At 37.0% G+C, this 26,483-nt stretch overlaps 1 protein-coding gene and 1 pseudogene across 1 annotated transcript in view; both read left to right on the plus strand.

Moving 5' to 3' along the window:
• SLC44A5 (solute carrier family 44 member 5) overlaps positions 1-26,483 on the plus strand; it is a 159,071-nt gene that overhangs the window by 40,257 nt on the left and 92,331 nt on the right. The gene's annotated exons all lie outside the window — the stretch shown is intronic.
• LOC148044563 (U2 spliceosomal RNA) lies at positions 20,157-20,211 on the plus strand (annotated as a pseudogene).

A 26,483-nucleotide genomic window follows, 5' to 3' on the forward strand; every position in this document is an offset into this window, starting at 1 on the left:
CTTTAGATGCTAAAATGTCAACTTTATAATAAACTTTATAATTTACTGTGCCAATCTTCAAAATGAACTTGCTTCAAGGCGGTTTTATTCAAATTGGGCAAAGATATATCCAAACTTATTTCCAATCTGCTTTTATCCTTGTTAATCATGCCATGTTAATGAGCATAAAGGTGCTGTGCTGTACTGTATATCAAGACAGTAAACATACTGTGTTTGCTGGAAGAGCAAAGAACCAGAGAAAGGCAATATATTGAAACCTCTCCAGTACTGTAAGTTACAGGCTATGAAGATTTAATGGATACTAGACTTGCGCTTTAATTAAAGAGTTGAAATCTTTAGATGTTTAATTAAAAGCCAATTCTGGAAAAAAAAAACTCTTTTGCAACCTAATAAAGGGCAAGAATGCACCTTCACTGCAGAGCTTGTAAATGCCTCCTTATTTAATTATCTTATAAATTATTTTTACTATTAAAATTAATTGTAAAATTAGTGGTTCCTTTTGCTTTACAGGTATTTTATTGAATTCTCTTCACCTGTTGGAAATACATGATAGAGGACTACTCTGTCAATTGGGAAGTGGTCTTCTTCTGAATTATGTAAGCCTGTGCAAAAAAAGGCAGGTCCCTTCATTTCTGTGATGTCATTGGGCCCATACCAACATAGAAAAAAAGGGTATGGTGGTGACCTTAATCCTATGGTTCATAGCTTCTTAACATTTTATCATGTGGCTATTGCTAACTCCTTATTCCAGTAAGCTGCCAAATAGAAGACTTCCCAATAGGTGACAGAAAGAGGAGCTGTTGAGTTCACAGAAAAAGAGTAGAACCTTAAAAATCAGGGGAATTCTGGAAAACCAAAGGGGAACACTGATAGAAAGTGATAACTGCAACCTATAATGGATAACAGCACCATGTCTGGTCATCCTGACTTAAACTGGGCAGTATTATTCTATTCAAAGGGAAATCACAGGAAGACTCTGAAGGACGGTAGAGTAGGGCAAGATTCAGAAAAAAATAATGAATAGAAATACTGAGCAATAGGACTGAATCTACCCAGGAGAGTAGGTGCTAGAAGACAGAGGAAGGACAGACCATGTTCTATAACTTAATGATTGAGCCAAAGTGAGCTTTAAGAATGGTTAAAGATAGGGTTTTTTGTTCTATTCTTAACTCTAAAATAGAAGTTGAGTCTTTAGAAATAGAGCAGTATACATCCATGTTAAACTAATATTACAGAACGTAAACATATGCCACCATAACATTTAAATTATAGAGGGTTCAATAAAGAAAAAGCTTCATTTTAAATATCAAGCCACTTCAATTCTACCAGATGGGCAGAGGAAGGAGGGGACAATGGAGTGCAATTATGAAGTTGTAGATTACACTTACAAAGTTAAGCTTGTGAATGCTGCTTGTTTTGCTTAGTGTTAATAAACCAGGAAAAATAAACGCGTACGTGCTTTCCATTAAATCCTGAGAACTTACAAAAATCCATGTGAAGTTTTATTTTGTGCATACTCCCATTCAACCATAGGAAGAGGCAATTAAAACGAAACAAAAGTAGGTTGTATGGAGAAGCATAATTTCTACATTGGCAAAATAGGATTTCATCTATGTCTCAGAAGTTGGAGAGAATGCTTAATATTCTGGGACACAATTCACACAACACATCTAATTGGAAGGGCTTAATTTAGCTCCAGACTTCCCTGGAGTTAACTTGATTAGCGTATTTTCTTAATTTACTTTTGATCCTGATAGGTAAGTAAATAATAAATGTTAATAGGATTAATTAAAACAGTGTCCCCCAACTTTTCCAACCTTGGCAGCAGTGGTGTGTGTTTTTGGAGGGGTGGGGTGGTGGTGAGAGGGCATGGTTTTATGTGCATGCCCACTGATTGCATGCCCACAATCAACCCAGTTCCCAAAGGGTTGTGAATCAGTACTGGACTGCAGACTGGGGGCTGGGAACTCCTGAATTAAAACATTTATTAACTATTATCACCAAAAACATGGTGTGTAGAAATGTTGGTTGTTAGTGGAGATTCTGGTTTGTTATATGCATGAGAAAGGCTGGGTTTGTAATCTGCAACCACTGTGATGACAGTTGCCCCGCTAGTTTTCAGAAGAGCGGGACATGAGAAGACAATGGCATTTACTGGAATCCTTGAATGCCACAAAGACCAGACAGTTTATTTTAACTGCGAGGTGGCGCAGTGGTTAGAGTGCTGTACTGCAGGCCACTTCAGCTGACTGCTAGTTCAGCAGTTCAGCGGTTCAAATCTCACCGGCTCAAGGTTGACTCAGCCTTCCATCCTTCCGAGATGGGTAAAATGAGGACCCAGATTGTGGGGGCAATATGCTGATTCTGTAAACCGCTTAGAGAGGGCTGAAAGCCCTATGAAGCGGTATATAAGTCTAACTGCTATTGCTATTGCTATTTTATTTATTTATTTTGTCAAGCATGTATAAGATAACAGATATAAGTATAAATATTATTATGAATACAGAAAATGGATACAAAAAAGTGGGGACAGTAGGAAAGGGACGGTAGGCACATGCTTATGCACACCCCTTAAGAAAGTGCTTAGATAAGGCTGAACGATGTACCAGGGCATAGCTGACATCAAAGCTGCAGAATCAAAGAGGAATTGATAGTATTGGACCCAGGACTGGGCCTGTGATAGGAGCTGGAGCTGAGGCCAAAGGCAATCCACAGTATGTTGTAGTTGGCAGAGTTGGTGGTAGAGGTGACAGTAGAGTCTATGGAAGCCATCTGAGCTGGCTAAAGATGCCAGTTAAGCTTCTGTAGTGAGACAGCTGGCTAATTAAGGTCTTCTTTGATACAGCCCAAGGTTGTTGGTTCCTTGCCTCAGCCACAAGCTTAATTTGTGGGGTTGAGGAGGATAACCTTGACCCCTGGAATACTTTACATTTGGTGGGGAGGATTCTGGAGGGCTGCTTTGGAGGAGAAGGTAAATTTTGGTGGTGCTTTATAGCACCATGCTAGGGAGTGTCTGGTATTTAAGGTGGCTGTTCCTCCATGCTGTGCTCTAGATTTAATCCTTCTGGGGACTCTTTCCCACATGTAGATTGTGGTATCCTTTCTGTTCTGAGTTGTGATCTGTCTTACTATAGGAAGTTGATGGGCAGCATTTTGGGGTTTCTGGCTGGGCTTTCTTAACACTTAATTATCTATGATAATACGTATTGATTCTGGAGCAGTACCAATGCCTATGGATTTGATCTAAGACTTATTAACAGTGAAAGTATGCTCACCTTCCATCAGGAGGAAAATATATCAAAGGAGAAAATGCTACTCTCACAACACACCTTTTATTGTGCTTCAGCTGCCCTAAAGATGTGTGAAAGCAAAGTTTCTCCATTAAGCTGAAAAGTCCCTACATGGTACTCTCACATTTTCTATACTAAAATGTAATTTAAAACGGATATCTTTTGACTTTATCTATGAGCTTTCTTCCTCAGTTTCTTGTATCTTGGGAGTATATCTGGGCACTGATAATAAAGATTCGAACAGTAGTGTGTCCTGGTGTCATAGTATTTGAAACCTTTAATTTTCATTTGTTTTTACTCTCCCCTTGTAGACATCATTTCGTTACTTTGTAATTTATTTATTCTTACTACCGGTATGTTTTTAATTTCAGGTTTTAAATACTTATCAAGGATAAAAAACAGGGACTACAATAGGCTTGCATGAATAATACGTAATACATTCTTCAAAATGCAGAACAATTTAGTAGAAATGTGGAAAAATACCACTAAAGCTGCTTGCCGAGATGACATCTCTAATATTACAAGTATATAAGTCATAATAGGTCACCAAATGGATCTCTTAATGGATGACAACAGTAATGTATTGCCATACGAGCTAATGCAGCCATTGACTTAGAAAGAAAATCAATTTTGATATAAGTTCACAAGAATGGCATAAAAGAATTTAAAAATATTTAAGGAAACAAACTAAGTACATGAAACAATCTAATGACTAGGAAAAAATTGCTCATGTAGGAGAGACAATTATTCTAGAATCAAGTAAAATTTTGTATTGTACTTACTGAAAAAAATTCTAATTCCTGTTAAGAAACAGCAGGTCATTTAATAAAAGGAAATAAATAAAAATAAAAGGTGTATACTTCTGGGAAACTTTTTTCTCCTTTAGAATAATACCTCTAAACTTTTAGTTTAGTCTTTCATCTTATATTCATCTCAGTTACTAAGCTCAATTTTTCAATATACAGGTAGCCCTCAACTTATGACCACAATTGAGCCCAAAATGTATGTTGCTAAGTGAAACAAAAAGTTGTGACTTTTGCCCCATTTTATGACTTTTCTTGCCATTGTTGTTAAGTTATAGCACTGCAATCGTTAAGTTAGTAATACAGTTGTTAAGTAAATCTGGCTTCCCCATAGACTTTGCTTGTCAGAAGGTCACAAAAGGTGATGACATGATTCTAGGACACTGCAACTGTCATAAATATGAACCAGTTGCCAAGCATACGAATTTTGATCATGTGATGATGGGGATGCTGCAACAGTAGAGGTGTGGAAAACAATCATAAGCCACTTTTTTCAGACCCGTTGTGACTTTGAACGGTCACTAAACGAACTGTTGTAACTCGAGGACTACCTGTAGTCTCTATAAAATCTCTCTTTCTAATTCACCCTTTTTGCCATATCAGTCACCCATACCTTTCCTTCCTTTTGCCCTTCACTTTTCTTTCAGCTTCCCAAATCTACTCTATTATGCTTCAAAATTAGTCTCTGACCAATTTGCAGCCCATTTGGGTATCTGGTGGAGCCTATTTTTATTGCTTTTCAAATAATGATCAGAAAAAAGGAAACCCCCTCCCTGACAAAGGTAATTAAGATAATTATGATAAAACCCTAACCCCCTCGGGAAAAAACCATATAGAAAGTAATTACTTTATTACTTTAATAGTAAATATTATACGTATGTATGTATGTATGTATGTATATTTATATTCAAGCATGTATATGTTTCTAATATATTAAATATGTCTTTTTTTACAAAATGCTTCTTGAAAAGACATGCTTGCTAAGTTTTTGGGGAAAGGATTGCACAATTGTGCAACAAAGGTGAACATTTTCAGAGGATAGTGTTTTTTTGAATTACACACCTAGTAAACTGAATTTGACAACTGTAAAATGTAAATGGATTCTCTGCACCCTTACTATGATATTGCTGCATTGGAAAATAAATGTAAGGCTCCTTTCACTGAATAGATTGAAAACCTGATTGCAGTTGCCACTTATGAGCAGATTGCCTATAGATATAGACTTTGTATGGACAAGTAGAATGAAATATGGGTTTCATTTATACCAAATATAGTAGGTTATCTCCTTCAACCCAAACATCCTCACTCTTCCTTTCTTTCCCTTACTCCTTTGCCAACAATCCTCTTCTGGCTCATTGTTGATAGATCCTTTTCTACATATTCTGTTTCTTCTTTTCATTTTCTAGTATATTTCCCATCTTTGCCTCTTTCTGCTTCTTTTAATTATATCTATCCTGTGTTTGAGTGTTCATGTATACATATATGTGAGTATTATGTGTGCAAATGAGTCTCCCTGTATGTATGCTTTCCACTTGAGCTGATTAACTGCAAGAGGAAGCCTAACCTTAATGAAGATAACAGCCCATAGCTGGGGGTCAAACTGGGAAGATATTTATTGAAAAATTCATCCCCAAACCACCCACTCTAGACTTGACTCTTTCATTTCCCTTCTCCTTAGCAGCAACACCTAGAGATGAATTATAAAACATAATGTGATTGCATTGCTATTGACATGATAGCAGAGTTCCAATATTTGAGGGGCTGCCCAAAGAAGAGGAGGTCAATCTACACCAAAGCACCTGAAGGCAGAACAAGAAACAATGTGGATAGAAACTAATCAAGAAGATAACCAACTTAGAACCAAGCAGAAATGTTCTGCTAGTTAGAACAATCAGTGGAATGACTTGCCTCCAGAAGTTGTGGATGCTTCATCACTAGAGGCTTTTAAAAAGAGATGGCAGAGTCTGTTTGTCTGAAATGGTATATAGGGTTTCCTGCTTGAGCTGGGGTTTGGTCTAGAAGTCCTCCAAGGTTCCTTCCAACTCTGTTATTCTGTTAAGGAAATGTGTACTCGGAAGTATATGTGCTTTTCTCTCAAATATAAAAGTTCAGATGTTTTTTTCAAACACTTATATGCAACCTGTTTGCTTTTGGTGTATAATCCCTGACATGGAACTAAAAAATATGCTGTCTTCGGCCTGGTGGAAGTGATATGACCACACCCTGTGGCCCAAATATATCCAGGTTGTTTTGACTGATTTTGGGTATTGTTATAAAGATGAGAGCAAGAGACCGAGGCACAACTGACTGCATCATGGGTAGCATGGAAACCACCCCTCTTACAATTATTTATAAATCTTTGTGATTGTTCTATGTCCAACACTTTCCAGAAATAGAAGCATTGTATTATGCTCTGGAGAAAAACTGAAACTGCACCGGTTTTCTCTCTGCCTATCCATAGACTAAGGCTAGGGGCCATTAGTACTGGACACAATCTGATCCATTGGGGCTCCTATCACTTGTGATCAATAGCCTCCCTATCTAAAAGAACCTGCAGGATGCAGTTTGTAAATGCTGCTTAGTCATAAGATTAATTTATGTACTGAAAACATTTAATTGTCTGAAAAATTATCTGTTGTGTTCGTAAATCTTCCAGAGTTTAATGGAGAGTTTTCAGTATGTGTTCAGTTCATGAGCCTAACAAAATATCCTTTGTGAAGCCTAAAAACTATACCAGTGATGGCAAACCTATAGTATGTGTGCCCGAAGTGGCATGCAGAGCCATCTCTCCAGGCACGCCAGCCGTTGCCCATTGCTATTCTAGGTTGAAGTGTGCAGATGTGCACTGGCCAGCTGGTCTTAGCTCACACATGCGTGCAAGAAACTGGAAGACCAGGTGACAGCCACACATGTGCATGCCAGAAACCTGAAGCTTGGCTTTCCAGCATGCGCATGCATGCCGGGGAACTGGAATGAACTGTGAATGAAGCTACAGTTTCATCTATGAATACTTTTTTCCTTAATGCACGTGCCTATCTTTAGAAATGATTTTGAGAAGTGTGCTTTGCTCAAGCTCTGGGACTTGCATAAGAAAAATTCTGCTAAGACTGTGATATATTGAGACTCTGCAAAAAAGGGTTTTATTTGCCCCGAGAAATGCTCTGCACCTTCATGATTTCCTACCTTTAATGTTTGAACTCTTGTGCCCCTAGGCAGTTGATAAACTTTGACTGCAAAGCGTGAGCAACAAATTGAAAATTTGTGGATAGATTTTTATGTGGCAATTGGGACTTGTGCTTATTGAAGGTATATAGCAGATTTTTCATTGTAAAGAAAATCTATAAGCATTTAACAGGATATTAAACTTTTGTTCTGCTTTTGTGTTTTTATAGGGCATTCCCTATAGCGTGAATTAAATAAATCAACCAACTTTATCTTGAACTTTTTCTCTTCTCATTTTGCAATAATATACTTTGAATCTTGAATAGCTTAGATGTAAACTATTAAAAAATAGATGAACCCGGATTAATAATTTTCATTAATGGTATATATAATGCATGGTTTTAATGTAAAAATTCTCATTCGAAAAAGGGAATCATGATCTGACATTGCAATGCATGTCTGTTGGTAAACTTAGCTTAATAAAAAATAAAAAATATTATTTCATCATTTCCTGAGAAGCGTCACCTATAGAGATGCATTTCCCTGACAGATGTAATAAGTTGCAGCATGACATACAACGATTTACAAGTTTTATATATCACTTCCCAAGCCATTTACTTAATGTTCTAATAATTATTTTTCTAGATATGTAGTTTTGGATAGAAATATTGAATATGGACATTTAAAATGTTTGTATTTCTCTTTAAAATTATAGGTATACCTTACCAGGATATTAAAGTACAGGAAATTGTGCTAAAAGTGATGTAGTTCAGTCCATTTGTACCTATGACATCATTCAGACATTTCAAGTAGCTTAAATTTATGGATGGAAGTTGTAATAAATTGAAGATTGTTGGTTTCTGCAACCTTCCAAAACCCAACAACACTCTTGTGCTTAGTTGAAGATTGTTGTTCTCCATTCAGATCTTCACAGCCTCTAGGCCTGTGGTGGTGAACCATTTTTGCCTCGGGTGCCCACCCCCATAATTTAATGCCCCCGTGCTGTGCCCCCTGTGCATGGACATGTGACCCCTACTGCTGCCCCCGCACACATGCATGGCTTTCATGAAACCTGGGGTGGGTGAAAACGGCCTCTCCCAACCACAGAGGCCGGAAACGATCTGTTTTCTGACTTCTGGTGGGCCAAGTAGGTCTGTTTTTTGCCCTACTCAGGATCCAGAGGCTTTCTAGGAGCCTGGGGTGGGTGAAAAATGGCCCAACATGCAAACTGGAAGTTCAGGAAGAGACTTTAACTGTTGCCTATTTGGCCATTTTTCTCCCTCCAGAGGCTTCAGGAGGCTTCCCTGAAGCCTCTAGAGACTGAAAATCAGCTGGCTAGCATGCACAAGCATGCTGGACAGGGCAATGCCTCGTGCATGCAAGAAATGGTTCCACATGCCTCAGAAATGGCTCCACGTGCCACCTGTGGCACATGTGCCATAGGTTCGCCATCATGGCTCTAGGCACTGAGAAAAGACATCAAAAGCATCACTTAACTCACCAGAGGCAGAGATATACAACTTGGTGTCATTAGGTATTAATGATATCTCATTGCATGGCAATGGATGATATCACTCAGTGGCTTCATTTGGAGGTTAAACAGTAGCAGAGAAAGTACTCAACTTGGTGGCATGGACATACTGTATAGCAGGGACTGAAAATGGGACCTTGCTCCCAATCCACTCTAACTGGCCTCAGAGAAAGGGAGAGAACCAGTACAGGACTGTGCTGCCAATTCTTAACTCCCGAAGCATACAAGACTAGGAAGTGCAAAAAGGCATGTTATTTGACTTTATTTATGATGATAAATTATAAAATTTATAATAATGGTAGAGATAGCTTTCAAAATGTTAATAGGAACAGGATTTGAAGTTTGAAGGAAATGTTAAGCATTTTATTGTCTGATTTGGTTCCATGAAATTATCAAAAAATCCACTCAGGATGAGAAAAAAATGTATAACGTGCATTTTGTTGGCTGCATAAAAACAAAATATCCTCTTTTTATATTTAAGATTACCTAGTTACTGGGATTACCTTGGTTGAAAGTATATTATACAAGAAGTCATAGTATACAAGAAAGAGACATTTTTGTGAGCATTTTGCCTCCTAAATAGATGTATATTCTACATACAAATGTTGTACTTATATATACATACATACATATATATATTCTGTTATATATCAAAATTTTGAATGGAAATTCAGTATAGTCCTACATGATAAACAATATTTTTTTCTATACTAGTATACGTATAGAAAAGAGAAACTTCAGATAATGGAGATTTAATTTAGCTAACATGACAATATAAATGTTCGATAATAGACAGAACATAAATACCTAAATTATTTCAGTTCAAGCAAAATCAATAATAGTTTTTTATTGCCCAGTAGAAAACTATGATTGCTCTTTGCCTATATATATATATATATATATATATATATATGCGTAAACATACGTCTTTTGCAAACTACAGTTCAGCTTTTGTTTTCTTTTTTGAACCAGCAATGTACATACAGAAGTCTTAACAACAACTAGGATATTTTAGAACTGATAATAAAAGAAGTGCAAAAATTTGTTATTGGAGTGCAAAAACTTGTATATGCATGTTGTTACATATATGTATATATGACAAATGTATAAAAATAAATATGTGCATCAAGATCAGCCCATAGGAAGGAAAGCAACTGATTTCCTGGAGCAGAAAGATAGGAGGAGCCAATGGTTAAGGAATTGTCCAGTAGGAGGACGTGATAGCTTGCAAACTGTTTCTATAGTTTCCCAGTTCAGATATGTTTTTTTTAAAAAAAAATAGTTCACATTTAATTTACCATCAGCAAAGGACCGAATCAGATTAAACTTTAGGTGTGGATATATCCTTAGTGTCAACTATATTGCTATATCCTTATAATATAAGATTCACCGATGTTGGCTTTTTAATTTTGAACATAATTATGGTAATGATGTCAATGGAAAGCGTAATAAAATATATGGGTATAGTTTCATCTAAAATCTAACTGCATTGCAAAGAAGCTCCTTGGAGAAATATCAGATACCTAGATCGTATATGGTCTCAAGTGTTGTAAAAATGCCAGAGCTGTGTTGAGATTTCAGAAAATTTAATCAGAATGGGTTGTGATGGGAACTAAAGCTCTCTCTTTTTAGTGGTATGTACCAGCTGGTGATTTTTAAGACCAGAGCCACATAGATGAAAAGTTTGTGCTTGAATAGCTCCATGTATATTTTAATGTACCTTTCTATTCTTTAAAAAAATTGAAGCGTGTGCAGGGAAAAGATTTGTGTAAATTAATCTTTCTTTGGACAAATAGTGCTTTTCTGCCTATTCTTTACTGTGATGTACTGATGCTATTTTTAATTAGTAATTCATTATCTTCACAAAATTAATATTATATTGGCATTATTATATGGCATTAGTTTCTTTGGACTCCATAACTGGTACACCTTTGTATTTTCCTTTTGTTTCTGGAAAAGAATCAAGGGTACTTTGAAACAAAATCATTTTGGAAATATTATATGTTTGAGGTAGTCATAATAAACATCACTGGAGGACTACTTCCAGTAGAAATGTAGGCATGAGCAGCATAAGTGTATTTTGGAAACTCTGCATTGATGACAACTTTTGTAGTTAACACATATTTTGGATAATTCTGTAAATGTGCTAAAAATATGTGGACCCTTTTTGAATGCTTACATTTTTCTGCCAGAGGTGTAACACTTCAGCTTCCAATAATTCCTGCACTAATTTTTCTATCCAAATTACACACAGCCAGTGATGAATCAATTGTCCGTATTGAGACTCCATATATCCTGGCCAAACCAATATGTAATGCTAAATGGAGAAGGCTCTAATTTTAATTTGTTCACCTTCCACATATTCTGTTTTCAGGGAAAATTAATTCTTTTGCTAGTCTTTATGTGTATGGCTTCACAGATTTTATTCTTGGCTGGTAATGAGTATAACTGTGACTCTTCATTTCTTATATTCAGAGGCAGCTTTTGCTGCCTTAGAGCAAATAGATCAGCTATTCAGTTAGTGATCACTTGTTAATTCTTGGCTGAAGCTTAGAGTTGAACCCTTAAGTGATGAGACACATACACAGAGATTTTTTTTTTGTTAACTTCAGTTAACTTTTGTGTAAATCTCCTGATTTGGGAGTCTCAACACTGATTTATGAATATACTCCAAATTTCAGAAGTACATCCTGAAATACCAATTAAAATAGGTCATAATTATTTCCAACTATATATACATTGTGATATTTTAAATTGAAGGCAGCAAAAGGGATAAATCTCCCTTTGCTTGCAGGAGTTTGACTTTGACCCAGGCCATCTGTTCTTCCTCATAATGGTGACAAAGATGTAACAATGATTAGCTATACCGCAGTTCAGTACAGTGTTTACGAAAGTGAGGAGGAATGCCCAAAATAATGCAATAATTTATTTACCTTCTCTTTATTCTGTAGGAAATGTGTCATGACCGGGGTAGCTTGGAATATTTTGAGAATAACAGCAACCAGGGATGATGGAAATTATAGTCAAAAATATCCAAAGGTCATCTTATTGGGAAGTTTTGGCTTAGTTGAATAATTGCATTCATGAAGGAGAAAAGTAATCAGATACTATAAAAATCAAAACACTGGGAAAAATGTGAAATGACAGGGCAATTGCAGAATAACCTTGTTACTACTTTGCGGAGAAAAGGTGAATTAAGTTTGCAACCTTATACAAACTAAGGAAATCCAACTTAAGGGCACAGAATTTCTTATGGAGAAATGCATAAATTGTAACACATTTGTTCTTGAAATAGAAGAACAAATTTCAGCTTGTATTTATAAGCCAAAACACAGGCATGGTTACAAAATTGCATGCTGTTGGATGAGTTCTGTTCCATTTATGAGACAGGCAATATCTGGTATGTCCCTGTGACCTCTATGGAGCCATACTACATAAAGCATTTTTATAGTCTTGATTATGCTTTCCAAGAAAGACAAATTATGTCTTTTTTCACATTCATCATGTTGTGAATGGGTATTCAAAAATTAACATACTAGGAGAATTTTGGGGGGGGGCTGTCTACACTGTATGTGAATACCAGATATTTACATAATGCAAAATTATTGTATTATGCACCTGCCTCGGGCAGAAAATTTTGATATCATGAGAACACAATAAATAGCTATTAAATTTAGTACTGCTGAATTTTTTCTAACAGAGAAGAAAGATGTGCTTGAGGGAACTTTCTGACTTGAGCAAAATTCACTTGGCTAATTTTAGGTATTATACACATGCAAATTGAAAGTGAAGGGAAGCTATTTGGGATATAGTTCAATCAAAAGCATTAAGTAATCCATCTCTTGATTTCAATAAGCTAAACAGCCTGAACGGTGTACTTTATTATTTTTCAGGAAGTATTAATATTTCAAACAAATAAAAGTTGAACAAAGGGTCAGAAAAAAACAAGAATAAGCTTGCATAAAAAGCTAGGGGTCCACAGTGAACAAAATACATAGCCTAAATTCAGATTTCAGTTTGCTAAGGCAGTTAAGTACGTGATTAACTTTAGGAATGTGCTTTGAGAGTCATTAAATCCTTGCTTGATGATGATGAGTACACACTTGAGTACATTCTTAAATGTGCTGTGTGAGACATTGACAGCTAATGAGTATAAAGTGAATGTTTTAGTATGAGCTGGGGAAGGGTTGCCCTCCAAATATTTAGGACTGCAACTCTTAATAGTCCCCAGTTAGTATGGCTAGTTATAGTTATAGTAATAGTAATCTGGAGTGTATTATGTTGCTTATCCTTCCTTATGCATGCACTTGTGTGTTCATTAAAAATGCATAATGAGTCAAACTTCATTTCATTTGACCTTTTGAACTACTTACAGATGCGATACTTAGATAATGTGAAAGACCTGTTTACTCTGTATCTTTCACTTATTAGAATACTGGATTTATTTTCACCTTTGAATGTTTTTCCAATATTTACTGTAGAATAGGTGATAGCAATAAGCATTCAAAATTGTGATTATCCGGAACAGTTCTTCCCATTTATATCCAGAGTCTAGAAAAGAATGGATATGTTTATTGCCTTGACTTGGTGTGCCATGCTAGATTAATTTACCTTTTAGATATTTTTGCAGAGGGCAGTCAGTGGCAGTTCTATGAAAGCAGCATCTATGTAACTAGTAAAAAGTGTCTCCATTAACCTTGTGAATGATGTGACAATTTGCTTCAGAGGTTTTGTAGTCTAGGAAATATGGATGGCAGCATCATCCGATTTTAGTCTTGTGCCCTCCAGATGCCTTTGAGTACAAATACAATTTCCAGCCAATGAGATTGTGAAAGCAAAATCTTGCTGCAGCTAGGATATGCTAGTTCCTCCTGGTCATCTTCACTGTCTCACTCTCAGTTTAGCCAAAGACTGAAGACTCCTTCCTCTTGCGAAATATAAAAAAAGCATAATATAGCTATCAAAGGGGGGGGGATGTATTGTGAAATGTCTGTGTGCACACGTACAGTATGTGAATGAAGGAGGGGGGAGTAGAGAAGATAGAGAAAGTGAAGCTAGGAGGGCAGCAAAAGATCTGGCCAGATGAAGATTCCGAAAGATCTCCTGTATGGAGAATTAGTGCAGGGAAAGGGCCCCAGAGGGAGACCACAGCTGTGATATAAGGATATCTGCAAGAGGGATCTAAAGGCCTTGGAAAAGGACATTAACATCTGGGAAAACTTGACCTCTGATCGTTCAGCTTGAAGGCTAAAGACGCAGCATGGCCTTCTCCAATTCGAAGAGACACTTGTTCGGCCTGCTGAGGCAAAGAGGCAGTCCCAGAACCAGCAAAATCTGGGGGCTGGGCAGGGGACAGAATCTGCCCTCGGTGTGCAAGGGATTGCCACTCTCGAATTGGCTTTTTAGCCATACCAGATGCTGCTTTAGGACCTCTTTCCAGAGCATGATACCATAGTTCTTTGAGACTGAAGGATGTCAATTGGGGGCGGGGGAGTAGAGAATATAGAGAAAATGAAGCGAGGAGGGAAGCAAAAGATCCCAATACTCTCTCATGCTGTTCAGGGAAAAAGAATGACATCAGTAAGAATCCATTGAGGAAAACCAGTTTTATCTACAAGCTCAAATATGTAGCCTGGATGACAAGCAATGATTTATAATTTTTACCTTTTATGATATCAGGAAGAGGTAGGTGGAAGGGGAGTAATATCACAATAACAATAGAGCAGGGGTGTCAAACTAAGACACATTGTCATGTGACATATCACAACTCCCCCCCCTTTGGTAAAATGGGGGTGGGGGTAGTCAGCTGGCAGGCCACAAGTTTGACACCTCTGCAATAGAATGTAGTTAAGATATAGCTTAGAAGTTAAAGTAAATGTAGAAACAAGGATTCAAGGCTAAGAGACATAAAATCAGGACTAAGATATAGCAATAAAAAATTATGTAAAATAGATAAAAATAAAATATAGCTATATCACAGGTATAAGGAATAGAATAGGACTAAGAAGTAGAATAGGAATAGACATATTGAAGTATTGTGGAAAGGCTACTGTTTATGAAAAGCGATAATGCCCTTGATAAAAATAAGCCTTTATTTTTTGTACTTCCCAAAATATTTTTACCTCTTTGCACTCTGCCATCTTGCATTATAACCCATGGCACTAATGATGATGGGACTTTTTGTTCAGTTCATCTGGACGGCTTCAGATATTTTTACCTTATGTTTACCTTCTGAAAACACCTTGGAAAGCTAGGGGTTTTGCTAATTAAAATAATTTATTCAGATAAGATATGCACATACATTAAGCGATGTAGTGATTTAGTTTTGATTTTATTCTCTAAGGAAGTAACTTGAAAATAAGGTACTTGATTATTCTATTTAGCTAAAGTGGATTTATAATAGGAGAAGTAATATATTGGCTGTCAACCTCTGAAGTTTGTCACTTACTGGAGGAGGAGTTTATAACTCACAGCAAGGATATTTGCAAATGTAATTTGCATGTGTTACAAGCATATTCACAATTTAGTAGAGAGTTTTGGGGACAGCCTTGAAGAAAGCATTCAGCAGTATTTGAAAAAAAAAAATCAGCTTAACTTGGAAAGGCAGAAGAACATGAGAAAGAAACTCAAATTACCCTAAATTGGCTCTCCTTGGTATAAAAAGGAAAGAAAAACCATGTCAGGCTTTTAAGATTCTGTAATTATAGCTTATATTAATAAAGCAGTGTTCTAAGATTGCTCACGTCTTACATTTACTAAACTTCTACTTGAGAGGGCTAACATTACTGTACTGTGTGATGCAGTGGTGTGATTCAAATTTTTTTACTACCGGTTCTGTGGTGTGGCTGGGTGGGTGTGGCTTGGTGGGCATGACAGGCGAAGGTTTCTGCAAAATCCCCATTTCCTCCCGCTCAGCTGGGACTCAGGAGGTAGAAAATAGATAGGGGTGGGGCCAGTCAAAGGTGGTATTTACCGGTTCTCCTAACTACTCAAAATTTCCGCTACTGGTTCTCCAGAACTGGTCAGAACCTGCTGAATACCACCTCTGATGTGATGTTTCTCATAATGTTTATATATTTTAGAAACTATTCAATAATATTTCATTTTAGAATATGCATTTAATTAGAGACTATTTGTTCTACAAATAAACTACAATAGCTATTTGTAAAACAGATAAATAACAATAGCTATTGTTATTTAGGTATTATAAGAGATGTCTTCTGGGCCTATATGGAATTGATTGATCAGTTATCAGGTTTTAAAAGTAATTAATTTTTAGGTTTCTAAATTGTTTGACTATGCTTAAAATATAATGAACCCTATCAACAACAGAGTTAACACTGTCCTTTTATTCTCTCTAATAAAATGTAACTTGTAGCAAATGTTTTTCCCTTCTATCTTTTCCTCCCATTTTTTAAACTGAAGAATAACTATGTTACTGTAGATGAAATTCTTCACTATGGCCTAGATCAGGGGTGTCAAACTCACATCATCATGGCCATGTCATGTGATGTATCAGAACTTTCTCCCCCCTTCACTAAACCGATGTGGGTGTGGCCAATACGTGACGCATCTGGCCTGCAGGCCTGAAGTTTGACACACCTGCTTTGAAGAGAATATCTTTTGTTCTAATATTGTTTAATTGTAATAACTAAGCTACTTTTAAGGAAAATAACAGTATTAATAGTAGCTGATATTCTGCTTACATTTGGAGCAATTACTCAACATGATTTTCTTATCAAAATTATGCTTTACTTTCAAAGGCCTATGCATTATTTTTTCGCCCAGGATTTCTGATGATCACACATCCATTGACTCTTGTAACCTTTCATTTCTTACATAAAATAGAACATCTTGGTGACTGTTCCGTTTCCATGGAGACTCTCTTTGAATGCAGTTATAATTAGCATGCTGCAGCCACAGTAGATTGTCCTTTAAAAGAAATAAGAACATCGTAGAAAAGATGTGTTATGTTGTCAAGTTCATAACAGGTAAATGGAAGCAGTTTCTACAAATCATGAGGGCACACTATGATCGGAGGCATTTCAGTTTACTAAAGTCTTAAAGAAACCAATCTTCTGATTTCTTTTACACAGCATGTGCAATTGTTAAAAACCCACATTTGGCTATATGCATAAATTATATTGTTTTAAAACTTATTATGGTCTGGCTGTGAAACCTATTGGTCTGAGATTCATGTATATATATGATCCACTCGTGTCAATTATTTGTGTCACATATTTGGAACTGTGATAACTGCAACTGCAAAGAAGTGTCCCAACTTGACGACTATAAAACTTATGGACTTCAACTTCCTGAATTCCCTAGTCAGCATGGGGATTCATGACTGACTGGGGAATTCTGGGAATTGAAGCCCATAAATCAAGATTTAGAGACTCCTGCATTAGTGTCTTAAAAACTGTTAACATGAATTCTGTGTATTACTTAAGCATACTGGTGGGGAAACTAAAAAGATGGGATTTTTAACATTTGTGCTCCCTTGAGCTGCATTTAGTAGAATCAAGCAGTTAGGCAGAAGAAAGTGTAGGAGAATGAATCCAGTTCTGAGAGATTAAGAGGTTTAGTTGAAGAGATTTGTGAAACGAAAGCATACAGAGACTTAACACAGTTTTTAGAATACAATCAGAATAGGAATATTATTAACAAATGTGATCTAAATTATGGGAGAATCAGTTGTGGTAAATGAATATGACAAAAGAAATATTCATTAACAATTTCAGGGTTAACAGCATTTAGCCTAATTTCTCAAAAATGGTCACATTACTCTTAAATAATCGTAAAGCCAGCTGCATAGGCTTAGATAATTCACTCTCTCAGTCCTAAGAAGAAGACAACAGCAAACTACTTCCAAAATCTGGCCATGAAAACGGCTTTCCATGCAGTCACTTGGAGTCAATGCTTACTCAAAGGCACTTCTTCCCACACAAAAACCAAACCAAAACAAAAAAGCCTCCAAAACCACAACGCCCAGCAAAGAAATCATATTTAGGTGTTCAATTTGTTGGTTAGCCACAAAAAGAAAATAAATATCAGTTTCAAGAATTCAGATTTCAGACATGAAGAAGCATATTGGGATGTTTGAATGCAAACTTTTTCAAAAGACAGAATAATTTGCACATATAGTGGAGATGAAGAATAGTTCAAGCTAGATAATTGTTCAGCTCGAGGATACTAAGAAATAGTTGAATAAATATTTCCCTTAGTGAATGGTTAGGCAGGATGGTGACTTTGAGCATCCATATATCTATGGACAACTTCTGTTGTCAGGGTCCTTGATCTATCAGATTCTCTAACATCATCAAAAGTGGGGTCTCTGAAGTTTAGAGGCACCTTATAAGTAAAGGTGCTGTTTTACAACATAACAGTTTCCCTTTTAAATTAGTATAAAAAATAAAACCTAACCCTATAACTGTTTTTATTTAGACAGCCAATGAAATTAGAAGAGCAAAAATGGGTGGGAAAAATAATTACATTGCTATATTAATTGAATTTTATACCAGCCTTAAATTAAAACAATCCTATTCAGATTGTGTTTAAGTTTAACAAGTAATTTAGAAAAATAGCAGTTCTATGAAATGTTTATTTGGGAAAATTTCTTCCATTTCTTTCTCCTATCTCTCCTATTGAGAGAAATCCTTTCTAGAACAAAATTCCCTTCCGGTTCCTGGCCCATTATTCCAGAAATGTTAACAGCATATAATTCTGGGGTTTTGATTTTTGTTTCTATTTTGCTTTTAGGATGCAAAGTGTATGTTAAAAATGTCTGGGAGAAAATGATATTTTCTTAAAGATGGGATCACATCTGAAAATCTTTGACCAGGTAGACCATACTTTCCAAATGCATAATTGAGTAATCAGTAGTGAGATTTCCAAATATAGTCAGCAATAAAACCAGCCAAAGTGGTTTTAAATGCAGAGTATATATCTTTCTAATAATCTAGGTTTATAATGAATCAGAGAGCCACTTTGTGTGGTGGTTAAGGCAATAGCTATAGAAATCAGAAACAATCTTCTAGTTCTAGTCCCTACCTTAGATAAAAAGCTAATTGAGTGACATTGGGCAGTTCTTCTCTTTCAGCCCTTGGAAACAGACAATAGGTAGCATATTTTTCGGAGTATAAGATGCAAAAAAGAGGGTGAAAATTTGGGTGCATCTCATACATTGAATACAGCATTTTTGGGACTCCTGAAATCCCGCCCCCTTTTCAAAAATGGCCATGCATAGCCTTTAGAAGGCTTCCAGAGTGTTCCTGGGGGCTGTGGAGGGAAAAATGAGTGAAAAATGGACTGGTTTTTTGCTCATTTTGCCCCCCCCAGCCCCCAGGAACACTCTGTAAGCTTCCTAAAGGCTATGCATGCCCTTTTTGGGGGCAAAAATGGGCCCACTTTTGCAAAAAACAGGCTATTTTGGGGAGGTCTGCAGAGTGCAAAAACTTTTTTTAAAAATTTGCCTCTTCAAAATTTTGTTGCGTCTTTTACTCCGAAAAATACGGTAACTACTTTTGAAAGAAACTTGTCAAGGAAACTTCAGGGACATGAAGGCAGAATAGAAACAATGAAACTGGAAGTACACCGCCTGTTATGTTGCAGTCAAGGAAGGTGGATCTCAGAACTGATAACAAGTATAACAAGTGCATCCAGAGACAATAGCAATATTAATGTATGGATATAGATTTGATCAGAATGTCATGGTCATGCAGTTGTAAAAGCTGGTGATTTGTATGTAGGCTGCTTGAGGTTATTCAAAGATTTTTGAGTTGACTTTTACCATTATTTCATAGTATAATGACTAATTCCATTGTGACTACAAACAATTGTTAGATATCAGTTGTAAATCAATGGCTATCTCTGCAGTTTTTGCCTTTACTCTCCTTTAGGGCTTAAAAATCAATATGTTCTATACAGGTAGTGATCAACTTATAATCTTACATGGTTGAAACACATTCAGCTTCTTCCATTAATTTTGTTTGTGGGATGCCTGCTGGAAAGTTGCAAATGGTAATCATCGACTCCTAGAAAGCCACAACTGTAGCAAAAACATGTGCCTGAATTCTGACACATGACCATGGATATGCTGCCATGTTTGAGGACCAGTCATAAGCAGTGGTGAAATTCAATTTTTTTTTACTATCATTTCTATGGGCGTGGCTTGGTGGGCATGGCAGGGGAAGGATAATGTAAAATCTCCACTCCCTCCCCACACCTGGGGGAAGGATACTGCAAAATCCCCATTCTGTCCCCACTCCTGGGGGAAGGATATTGCAAAGTCTCCATTCCCACCGCACTCCAGGGAAAAAATACTGCAAAATCCCCATTCCCTCCCCACTCCTGGGGGAAGGATATTGCAAAATCGCTTCTCGGCCTTTTGGCTAAGATCAAGTGTAGTATCATTCCCACACCACTCTGGGACCAGCCAGATGTGGTATTTGCCGGTTCTCCAAGCTACTCAAAATTTCCCCTACTGGTTCTCCAGAACCTGTCGGAATCTTCTGAATTTCACCCCTGGTCATAAGTAAGTTTTTTCAATGTTGTTGTAACTTTAAATGGTTCCTAAATGAAAAGTCATAAGTTCAGGATGAGATGTAGACCAAATACTGCAATCAAAATAACTTCCAAAAATTTTAAATTATGGTCTCCATAAAAAGGTTCATTTTTAAAATATTTGAAAGCTGAAAAAAATTTAGTCCATTATAGAATTAGTCCTCGACTTACAACCATTTATTGAGTGACAGTTTGGGGTTACAACAGGGCAGAAAAAAGTGACTTATGCCCATTTCTCACACTTACAACCATTGCAGGATCCCCATGGTTACAAGGGTTTGTGTGATCCTTGGGGTATAATGATGCCAAAGGTATACTTTTGAGAAGATTAAATCATGTTGAGTTCCAAATGAAAGTAAACAGGGAAACGAGGCTGTTGTTTCTGGGAAACAGATCCATTATCCTTTCTCAGTTAAGAAAAGCCCCCTCCCTCTTTTTGGGAGCTAGGCACGATATTCTCTAGATTTACTTAACAACTGTGTTACTAACTTAAAAACTGCATTGATTAACAACTATGGCAAGAAAGATGGAAAAATGGAGCAAAATTCACTTAACAACCATCTTGCTTAGAAACAGAAATTTTGGGCTCAATTGTGGTTGTAAATTGAGGGTTACCTGTAATACATCTCCCAGGATCTGCAATTGCCATTGAGAAATTCTTTTTCACTAAAGGAGGTGAACTGACACCAAACTTAGATCCAGTTAGAATATGGAGCCCAGGTGAATCTTTATGATGGGAGAAATTTTTTTTTGAAATTTTTTTTATTTTAATTGAACGAAAACACAAAAAATCATCCAATAACAATACACCTTTATAGCATCTTTTAAGTAAAAGTCAATTAATAAAGTTTCTAAGTCTGGAAGTAGGAGCCACGTCGTGATGTTACAATGTGCAGTCTCGATACTCTGAGACCGCCGTTGACACGTTTGCTGCTGGGGGGTCCATTGAGACCTAAACCATCCCGTAGAGATAGTGATCAGGAAGACCCAAGGGAAGTGCTTCAAGCCCACGGTAAACAGGCAGCCCCTAGGCTGATGAAATCAGGATGCTCTGGAAGGAAGGAAGTGAAAAGAGAAAGTGAGTCCATCTGGTGAGGTATTTTTTTTCTAGTTTGCTAAAGACTGCCCAAAGAAGTGTTTCTTTAAAGCCAAATTAGATCCTTAAACAAAAGAACTGAGCGGCGAAAATAATCCTAATGGGATCACTGTGGAAAGTTTTTTTTCCTTTGTCATTGTAACTATTTTTTGTGGATTGAAATGCTCGTAACATTCTTCATCTCTCCTCTTAAAGTGAACAGATAGATTTTTTCTTCTTCTGCTTCTTGTTGCTTTATTTTTTTACTTCTGGATTAAAACCTTCCTTTTTATTTTAACAATTTTTCCTACTACTTGTTATTAAATCACACTAAAAGCAATCTAAAGAACTTTGTTTCCTACAGAAGGTGAAAATTAACTGCCAGTCAGAGTTTTTTGAAACAATGTATCTTTTTCTTTATTTGACTTCACTAACTTTGCAGCTGAAGGATTTGCAACTTGTTTACAGAAACTGATAAAAACCAAGGACACAAACTGTTTTCACAGGTGCCTCTGAGAATTATTTTGGCAGGGAAAGGAAGGAAGGAAGGAAGGAAGGAAGGAAGGAAGGAAGGAAGGAAGGAAGGAAGGAAGGAAGGAAGGAAGGAAGGGGGGAACAGAACCCTTCCCCTTTGAAGAGCATAAAAGAACTTGTGTTTAAGTCAATTTAAAATAAAAGTAAGAGAAGCCTGGAAGACTAGACTGGCAGTCATTATTAGTTTTTTTTCTTTTTCTTTCTCCTCTTTGGGAAACATGGGTCAATACTTAGATGAGGAAACCTTAAAATTCCAAAATATATTAGCTGGAATTCAAAATCTATTGGAAGGATATGGGTCAGATCATCCGTGGTTTTGGGGTACGGTATCATCAATATGCTGATGATACCCAACTTTTCATCTCTACCCCAAACCACCCAAACGATGCCCTCAACATGATGTCCCAATGCCTGGAGGCTGTGCGGATCTGGATGGGGAGGAAGCTCAATCCCTCCAAGACGGAGTGGCTGTGGTTTCCGTCATCCCGATTTGTGCATCTTGTTCCATCTTTGATGATAGGGGGAGAAATTTTAGCCCCCTCAGAGAGGGCCCGCAATCTGGGAGTCCTCCTGGATACCCAGCTTAGTTTAGAAGAACACCTGACGGCCATTACCAGGGGGACCTTTTACCAGATTCGCCTGGTACGTCAGTTGCGCTCCTTCCTGGATCGGGATGCTCTGTGCACAGTCACTCATGCTCTCGTCCTTTCTCACCTGGACTACTGTAACGCTCTCTACATGGGGCTGCCCTTGAAGAGCACCTGGAGGCTTCAACTGGTCCAGAATGCGGCTGCACGGGTTATCATGGGGGTACCTAGGTGCTCCTATGTTACGCCCCTTTTAGGTGGCCTGCACTGGTTGCCGATTGTCTTCCGGGTGCGATTCAAGGTACTAATTATGATCTTTAAAGCACTCCATGTCTTAGGCCCAGGATACCTGCGAGACCACCTACTGCCACAGTTGGCCTCCTCAGGGTGCCGTCGGCCAGACAGTGTCAGCTAGCAACCCCCAGGGGGAGACCCTTCTCTGTGAGAGAGCCTTCCCTCTGGAATGAGCTGCTCCCGGAGCTTCGTATAATCCCCGACCTCCGGTCCTTTTGACACGCCCTAAAAAGTTGGCTTTTCCAGCAAGCCGGCCTGGCCTAAACAAAATAAAACAAATGATTGATTATTGTTAATTTTAATCGAATTTTAAATGTTATTGTTAATCTTAATTGGGTTTGTTTTTTGGATACTCTATTTTTTTAAAAACTTTTGTAATATGTGTTTTTTTTTAATGTTGTACACCGCCCTGAGTCCTTGGGAGAAGGGCAGCATATAAATCAATAAACAAACAAACAAACGACACCATGGACAACGTTCCTCCAGGCCTTCTGTCCTCTACCATCCTCTGGAATCCATTTAAGCTCATGTCTATTGCTTCGGTGATTCCATTCAGCCACCCCATTCTCTGTCGTTTGCCCTCAATCTTTCCCACCATTAGGCTCTTCTCCAGTGACATACTAGAAATAGGTTTGCCTAAAAATGTAGTTAGAGTATGGAGGCTGTTAATCTAATGGTTAATGCTCCAGTTTTTCCCTTAGGTTTACTTTTACTACTAATGGCTGATGATGATCCAACAAGATGCAACAATATCATAGAACAAAAACATAATTACATTTGTGTTATTTGGCAAGGTTTGTATGATCCTTGGGGTATAATCATGCCAAAGATATACTTTTGACACAATTAAATCATGTTGAGTTCCACATGAAAGTAAACAGGGAAACAAGACTGTTGTTTTTGAGAAGCAAATCTATTCCCCTTTCTCAGTTAAGAAAAGTCCTTTCCCCCTTTTTTTGACCTAGGCACAATATTGTCCAGTGGCAGTGAATAGGACGCACAAATAAGTGTAACATTCCATACTGTGGTTTTACTTCATGTACTTGCTGACCACCTTGATTTTATTCAATATTTGTTTTGTAAAAAGAAAACAATTACATTGTTTTTAGTATTTTCTGTTCCTGGTCATTGATCACAATTTTGTGTTTGGGTGTGTGTGTGTGCTATGAAGTATTACTATTAAAAGAAGTAAAAGGGATTAATGAAGTTACAAATGATTTCATAGTTATATGAGAGAGAGAGAGAGAGAGAGAGAGAGAGAGAGAGAGAGAGAGAGAGAGAGAGAGAGAGAGAGAGAGAGAGAGAGAGAGAGAGAGAGAGAGAGAGAGAGAGAGAGAGAGAGAGAGAGAGAGAGAGAGAGAGTGTATATGGCTCTGGGGGTTATATTAAATCTCAACTCTGGAGATTGCTACTGTGCATTTTTCTGTCAATAGAGAATTCATTTATTTCCCTATCAGCCTGAACAGAAGCCTTGAAATTTTTGGTTTGCCAGGCAACCTTTAATGTAGCTTTAAAATTCCATGCATGATCTTTGTTTTTCCCCTTATCACCAAATACTGTCCTGTATTATTAGAATCATAATAACTACTACTCATAGGCCAACATACACAGTTGTTTCAGAAATGTATGGTGGAGAACAATTTTTCGCAAAATTCCCCATGAAATGCATACAAATAGGGTTGCTGACTTTCTAGGAGATTTGATACTTAATAGGTCATTTGGTGAAAAAAGAGAATTGTGCTCAGAAATACATTTTTCTTCCATAACTCAAACTACTTTCTGTAGGTTTTCAGCCTTAATGAATGCTTCATGTTTTATTTTGACTGGGTGGAGACAGAATTTATTTATATGTTTGCATTAAGTTGCTTTAAGGTATAGCTTTACTATCCCGCAATTGCAATTTTGCCTTAGCTGCAGGGAATAAGACTGAAATGAACCAGAAATATTTTTGATTGGCAGAAGATAACAAATGAGCCACATGAAATTTTTACCTGTACACAGAGTCTGAAAAGAAAAATCTTGACAAGTTCTGCATATTGTATATTATATTATACTTCATTTATTGTTTTCATATTAATAAATCAGTAGCTTTTGGGTTTCTTCTTGTAGATGTTGAGCCTTCTTATTCGCAACAATCCCCAAATAAATTCTGGAATTTCCCCTCCATCTTATAGTACACAAAAAAATGTATGCTGCACTCCATTACTTGCCAAATATGACATTATAGGAAGTTTTTTTCTAGCTCTGAAGTCTATTGGAATAAAACAAAAATAATTATGATTCTGTATAGGAGTTATTTCTGACTTTGAGATAAGGAGGAGGAATGGTTGCTGAGCCTTCGGAAGGAGGCTCAACAACTTCTTCATTGACTTAAAAGGGTTGAGGTTTTTGAACTGCTATTCAAGGTTTGGTTAATATGGCCTGCACAATAAAATAATATTCCTAGAATTGAATTGAATTTTATTATTTATATGCCGCCCTTCTCCGGGAGGGACTCAGGGTGGCAAACAACTCAAAAGGGGAAAAGGGGAACATAGAACAGAATACAAATAATTAAAATAAGCAAGAATCACACAACCACACAGTCAAGAGGGGAGGGGAACTCATCAACACATTATAGAATCCCTGTAATGTGTTACTTGACCTGGTCTATCTCACAAGGCCAACAGATTCTCTGTGTTGTACATTTATAGTTGTGATTTCCATAGTTGAAAGATATTTAAAAGTAACTGCAACACGTGTTTTTAGATATAGTACCTTGGTACTATACCTTGATATCTTGGTACTCAACTGCTTAGAAAATCATTGAATTTGGAATTCAATACATTTTGAGACAAAATGTTTATCCCAGTATTCATTGTTTAGAATAGAATAGAATAACAGAGTTGGAAGGGATCTTGGAGGTCTTCTAATCCAACCTTCTGCTTAAGCAGGAAACCCACACCACACAAATGGTTAGCCAACATATTCTTAAAAACTTCCAATGTTGGAGCATTCACAACTTCTGGAGGCAAGTTGTTCCTTTGATTAATTGTTCTAAATGTCAGGAAATGTGTTTATTTGGTTTAATTACACAAGCTAGAACTTGTTGGTGTTGGCTGCCTTGTGACTTACTACATTATTCCTCATGAGAAAAATTGTTTGGTACTCATCGTTTTTCATATTCAACATGCCTCCTGGAACTAATTAACTCCCAAGGTATGACTGTATAAGCAAAAGGATCAGGGAAGTTTCAGGTGTTTAGAGAGTGAATTCTGCCTTGGTACCAACCTACAAATAATACTGGGTTAATTTCTCAAATATAACTCAGTATGATGGTCTACCAGAACATCAGCCTGTTGTTCATTTTTCTGTGTCATTCTAGTGAAGTTTTCTACAGTCTTCTATCTTCAACTCACCTTTCAGTAATATTTTAACCCTGGGTCAATTCCTGTAACTTTTCTGGATGTAATCTCTGATATAAAACCTGAAAGTATATTCACTGATTTGTATCTTACTATTGTTTCCTTCTCACTGATTTCCACAAGTTACTCTCTAGTTACTTGCTTGGATATTTACTTTTTCATTTAAAATTTTGTTTTAGTTGTGATGACCTCATATGTGTTTATTAAAGGGAAAAAAAACATTTATCTACTCTTGCAGTTA

This window comes from Thamnophis sirtalis, unplaced genomic scaffold (genome assembly GCF_051295495.1).
Source record: "Thamnophis sirtalis isolate CommonGarterSnake01/CBP01778 unplaced genomic scaffold, rThaSir2_p1.2 scaffold_7, whole genome shotgun sequence".
NCBI lineage: Eukaryota > Metazoa > Chordata > Lepidosauria > Squamata > Natricidae > Thamnophis > Thamnophis sirtalis.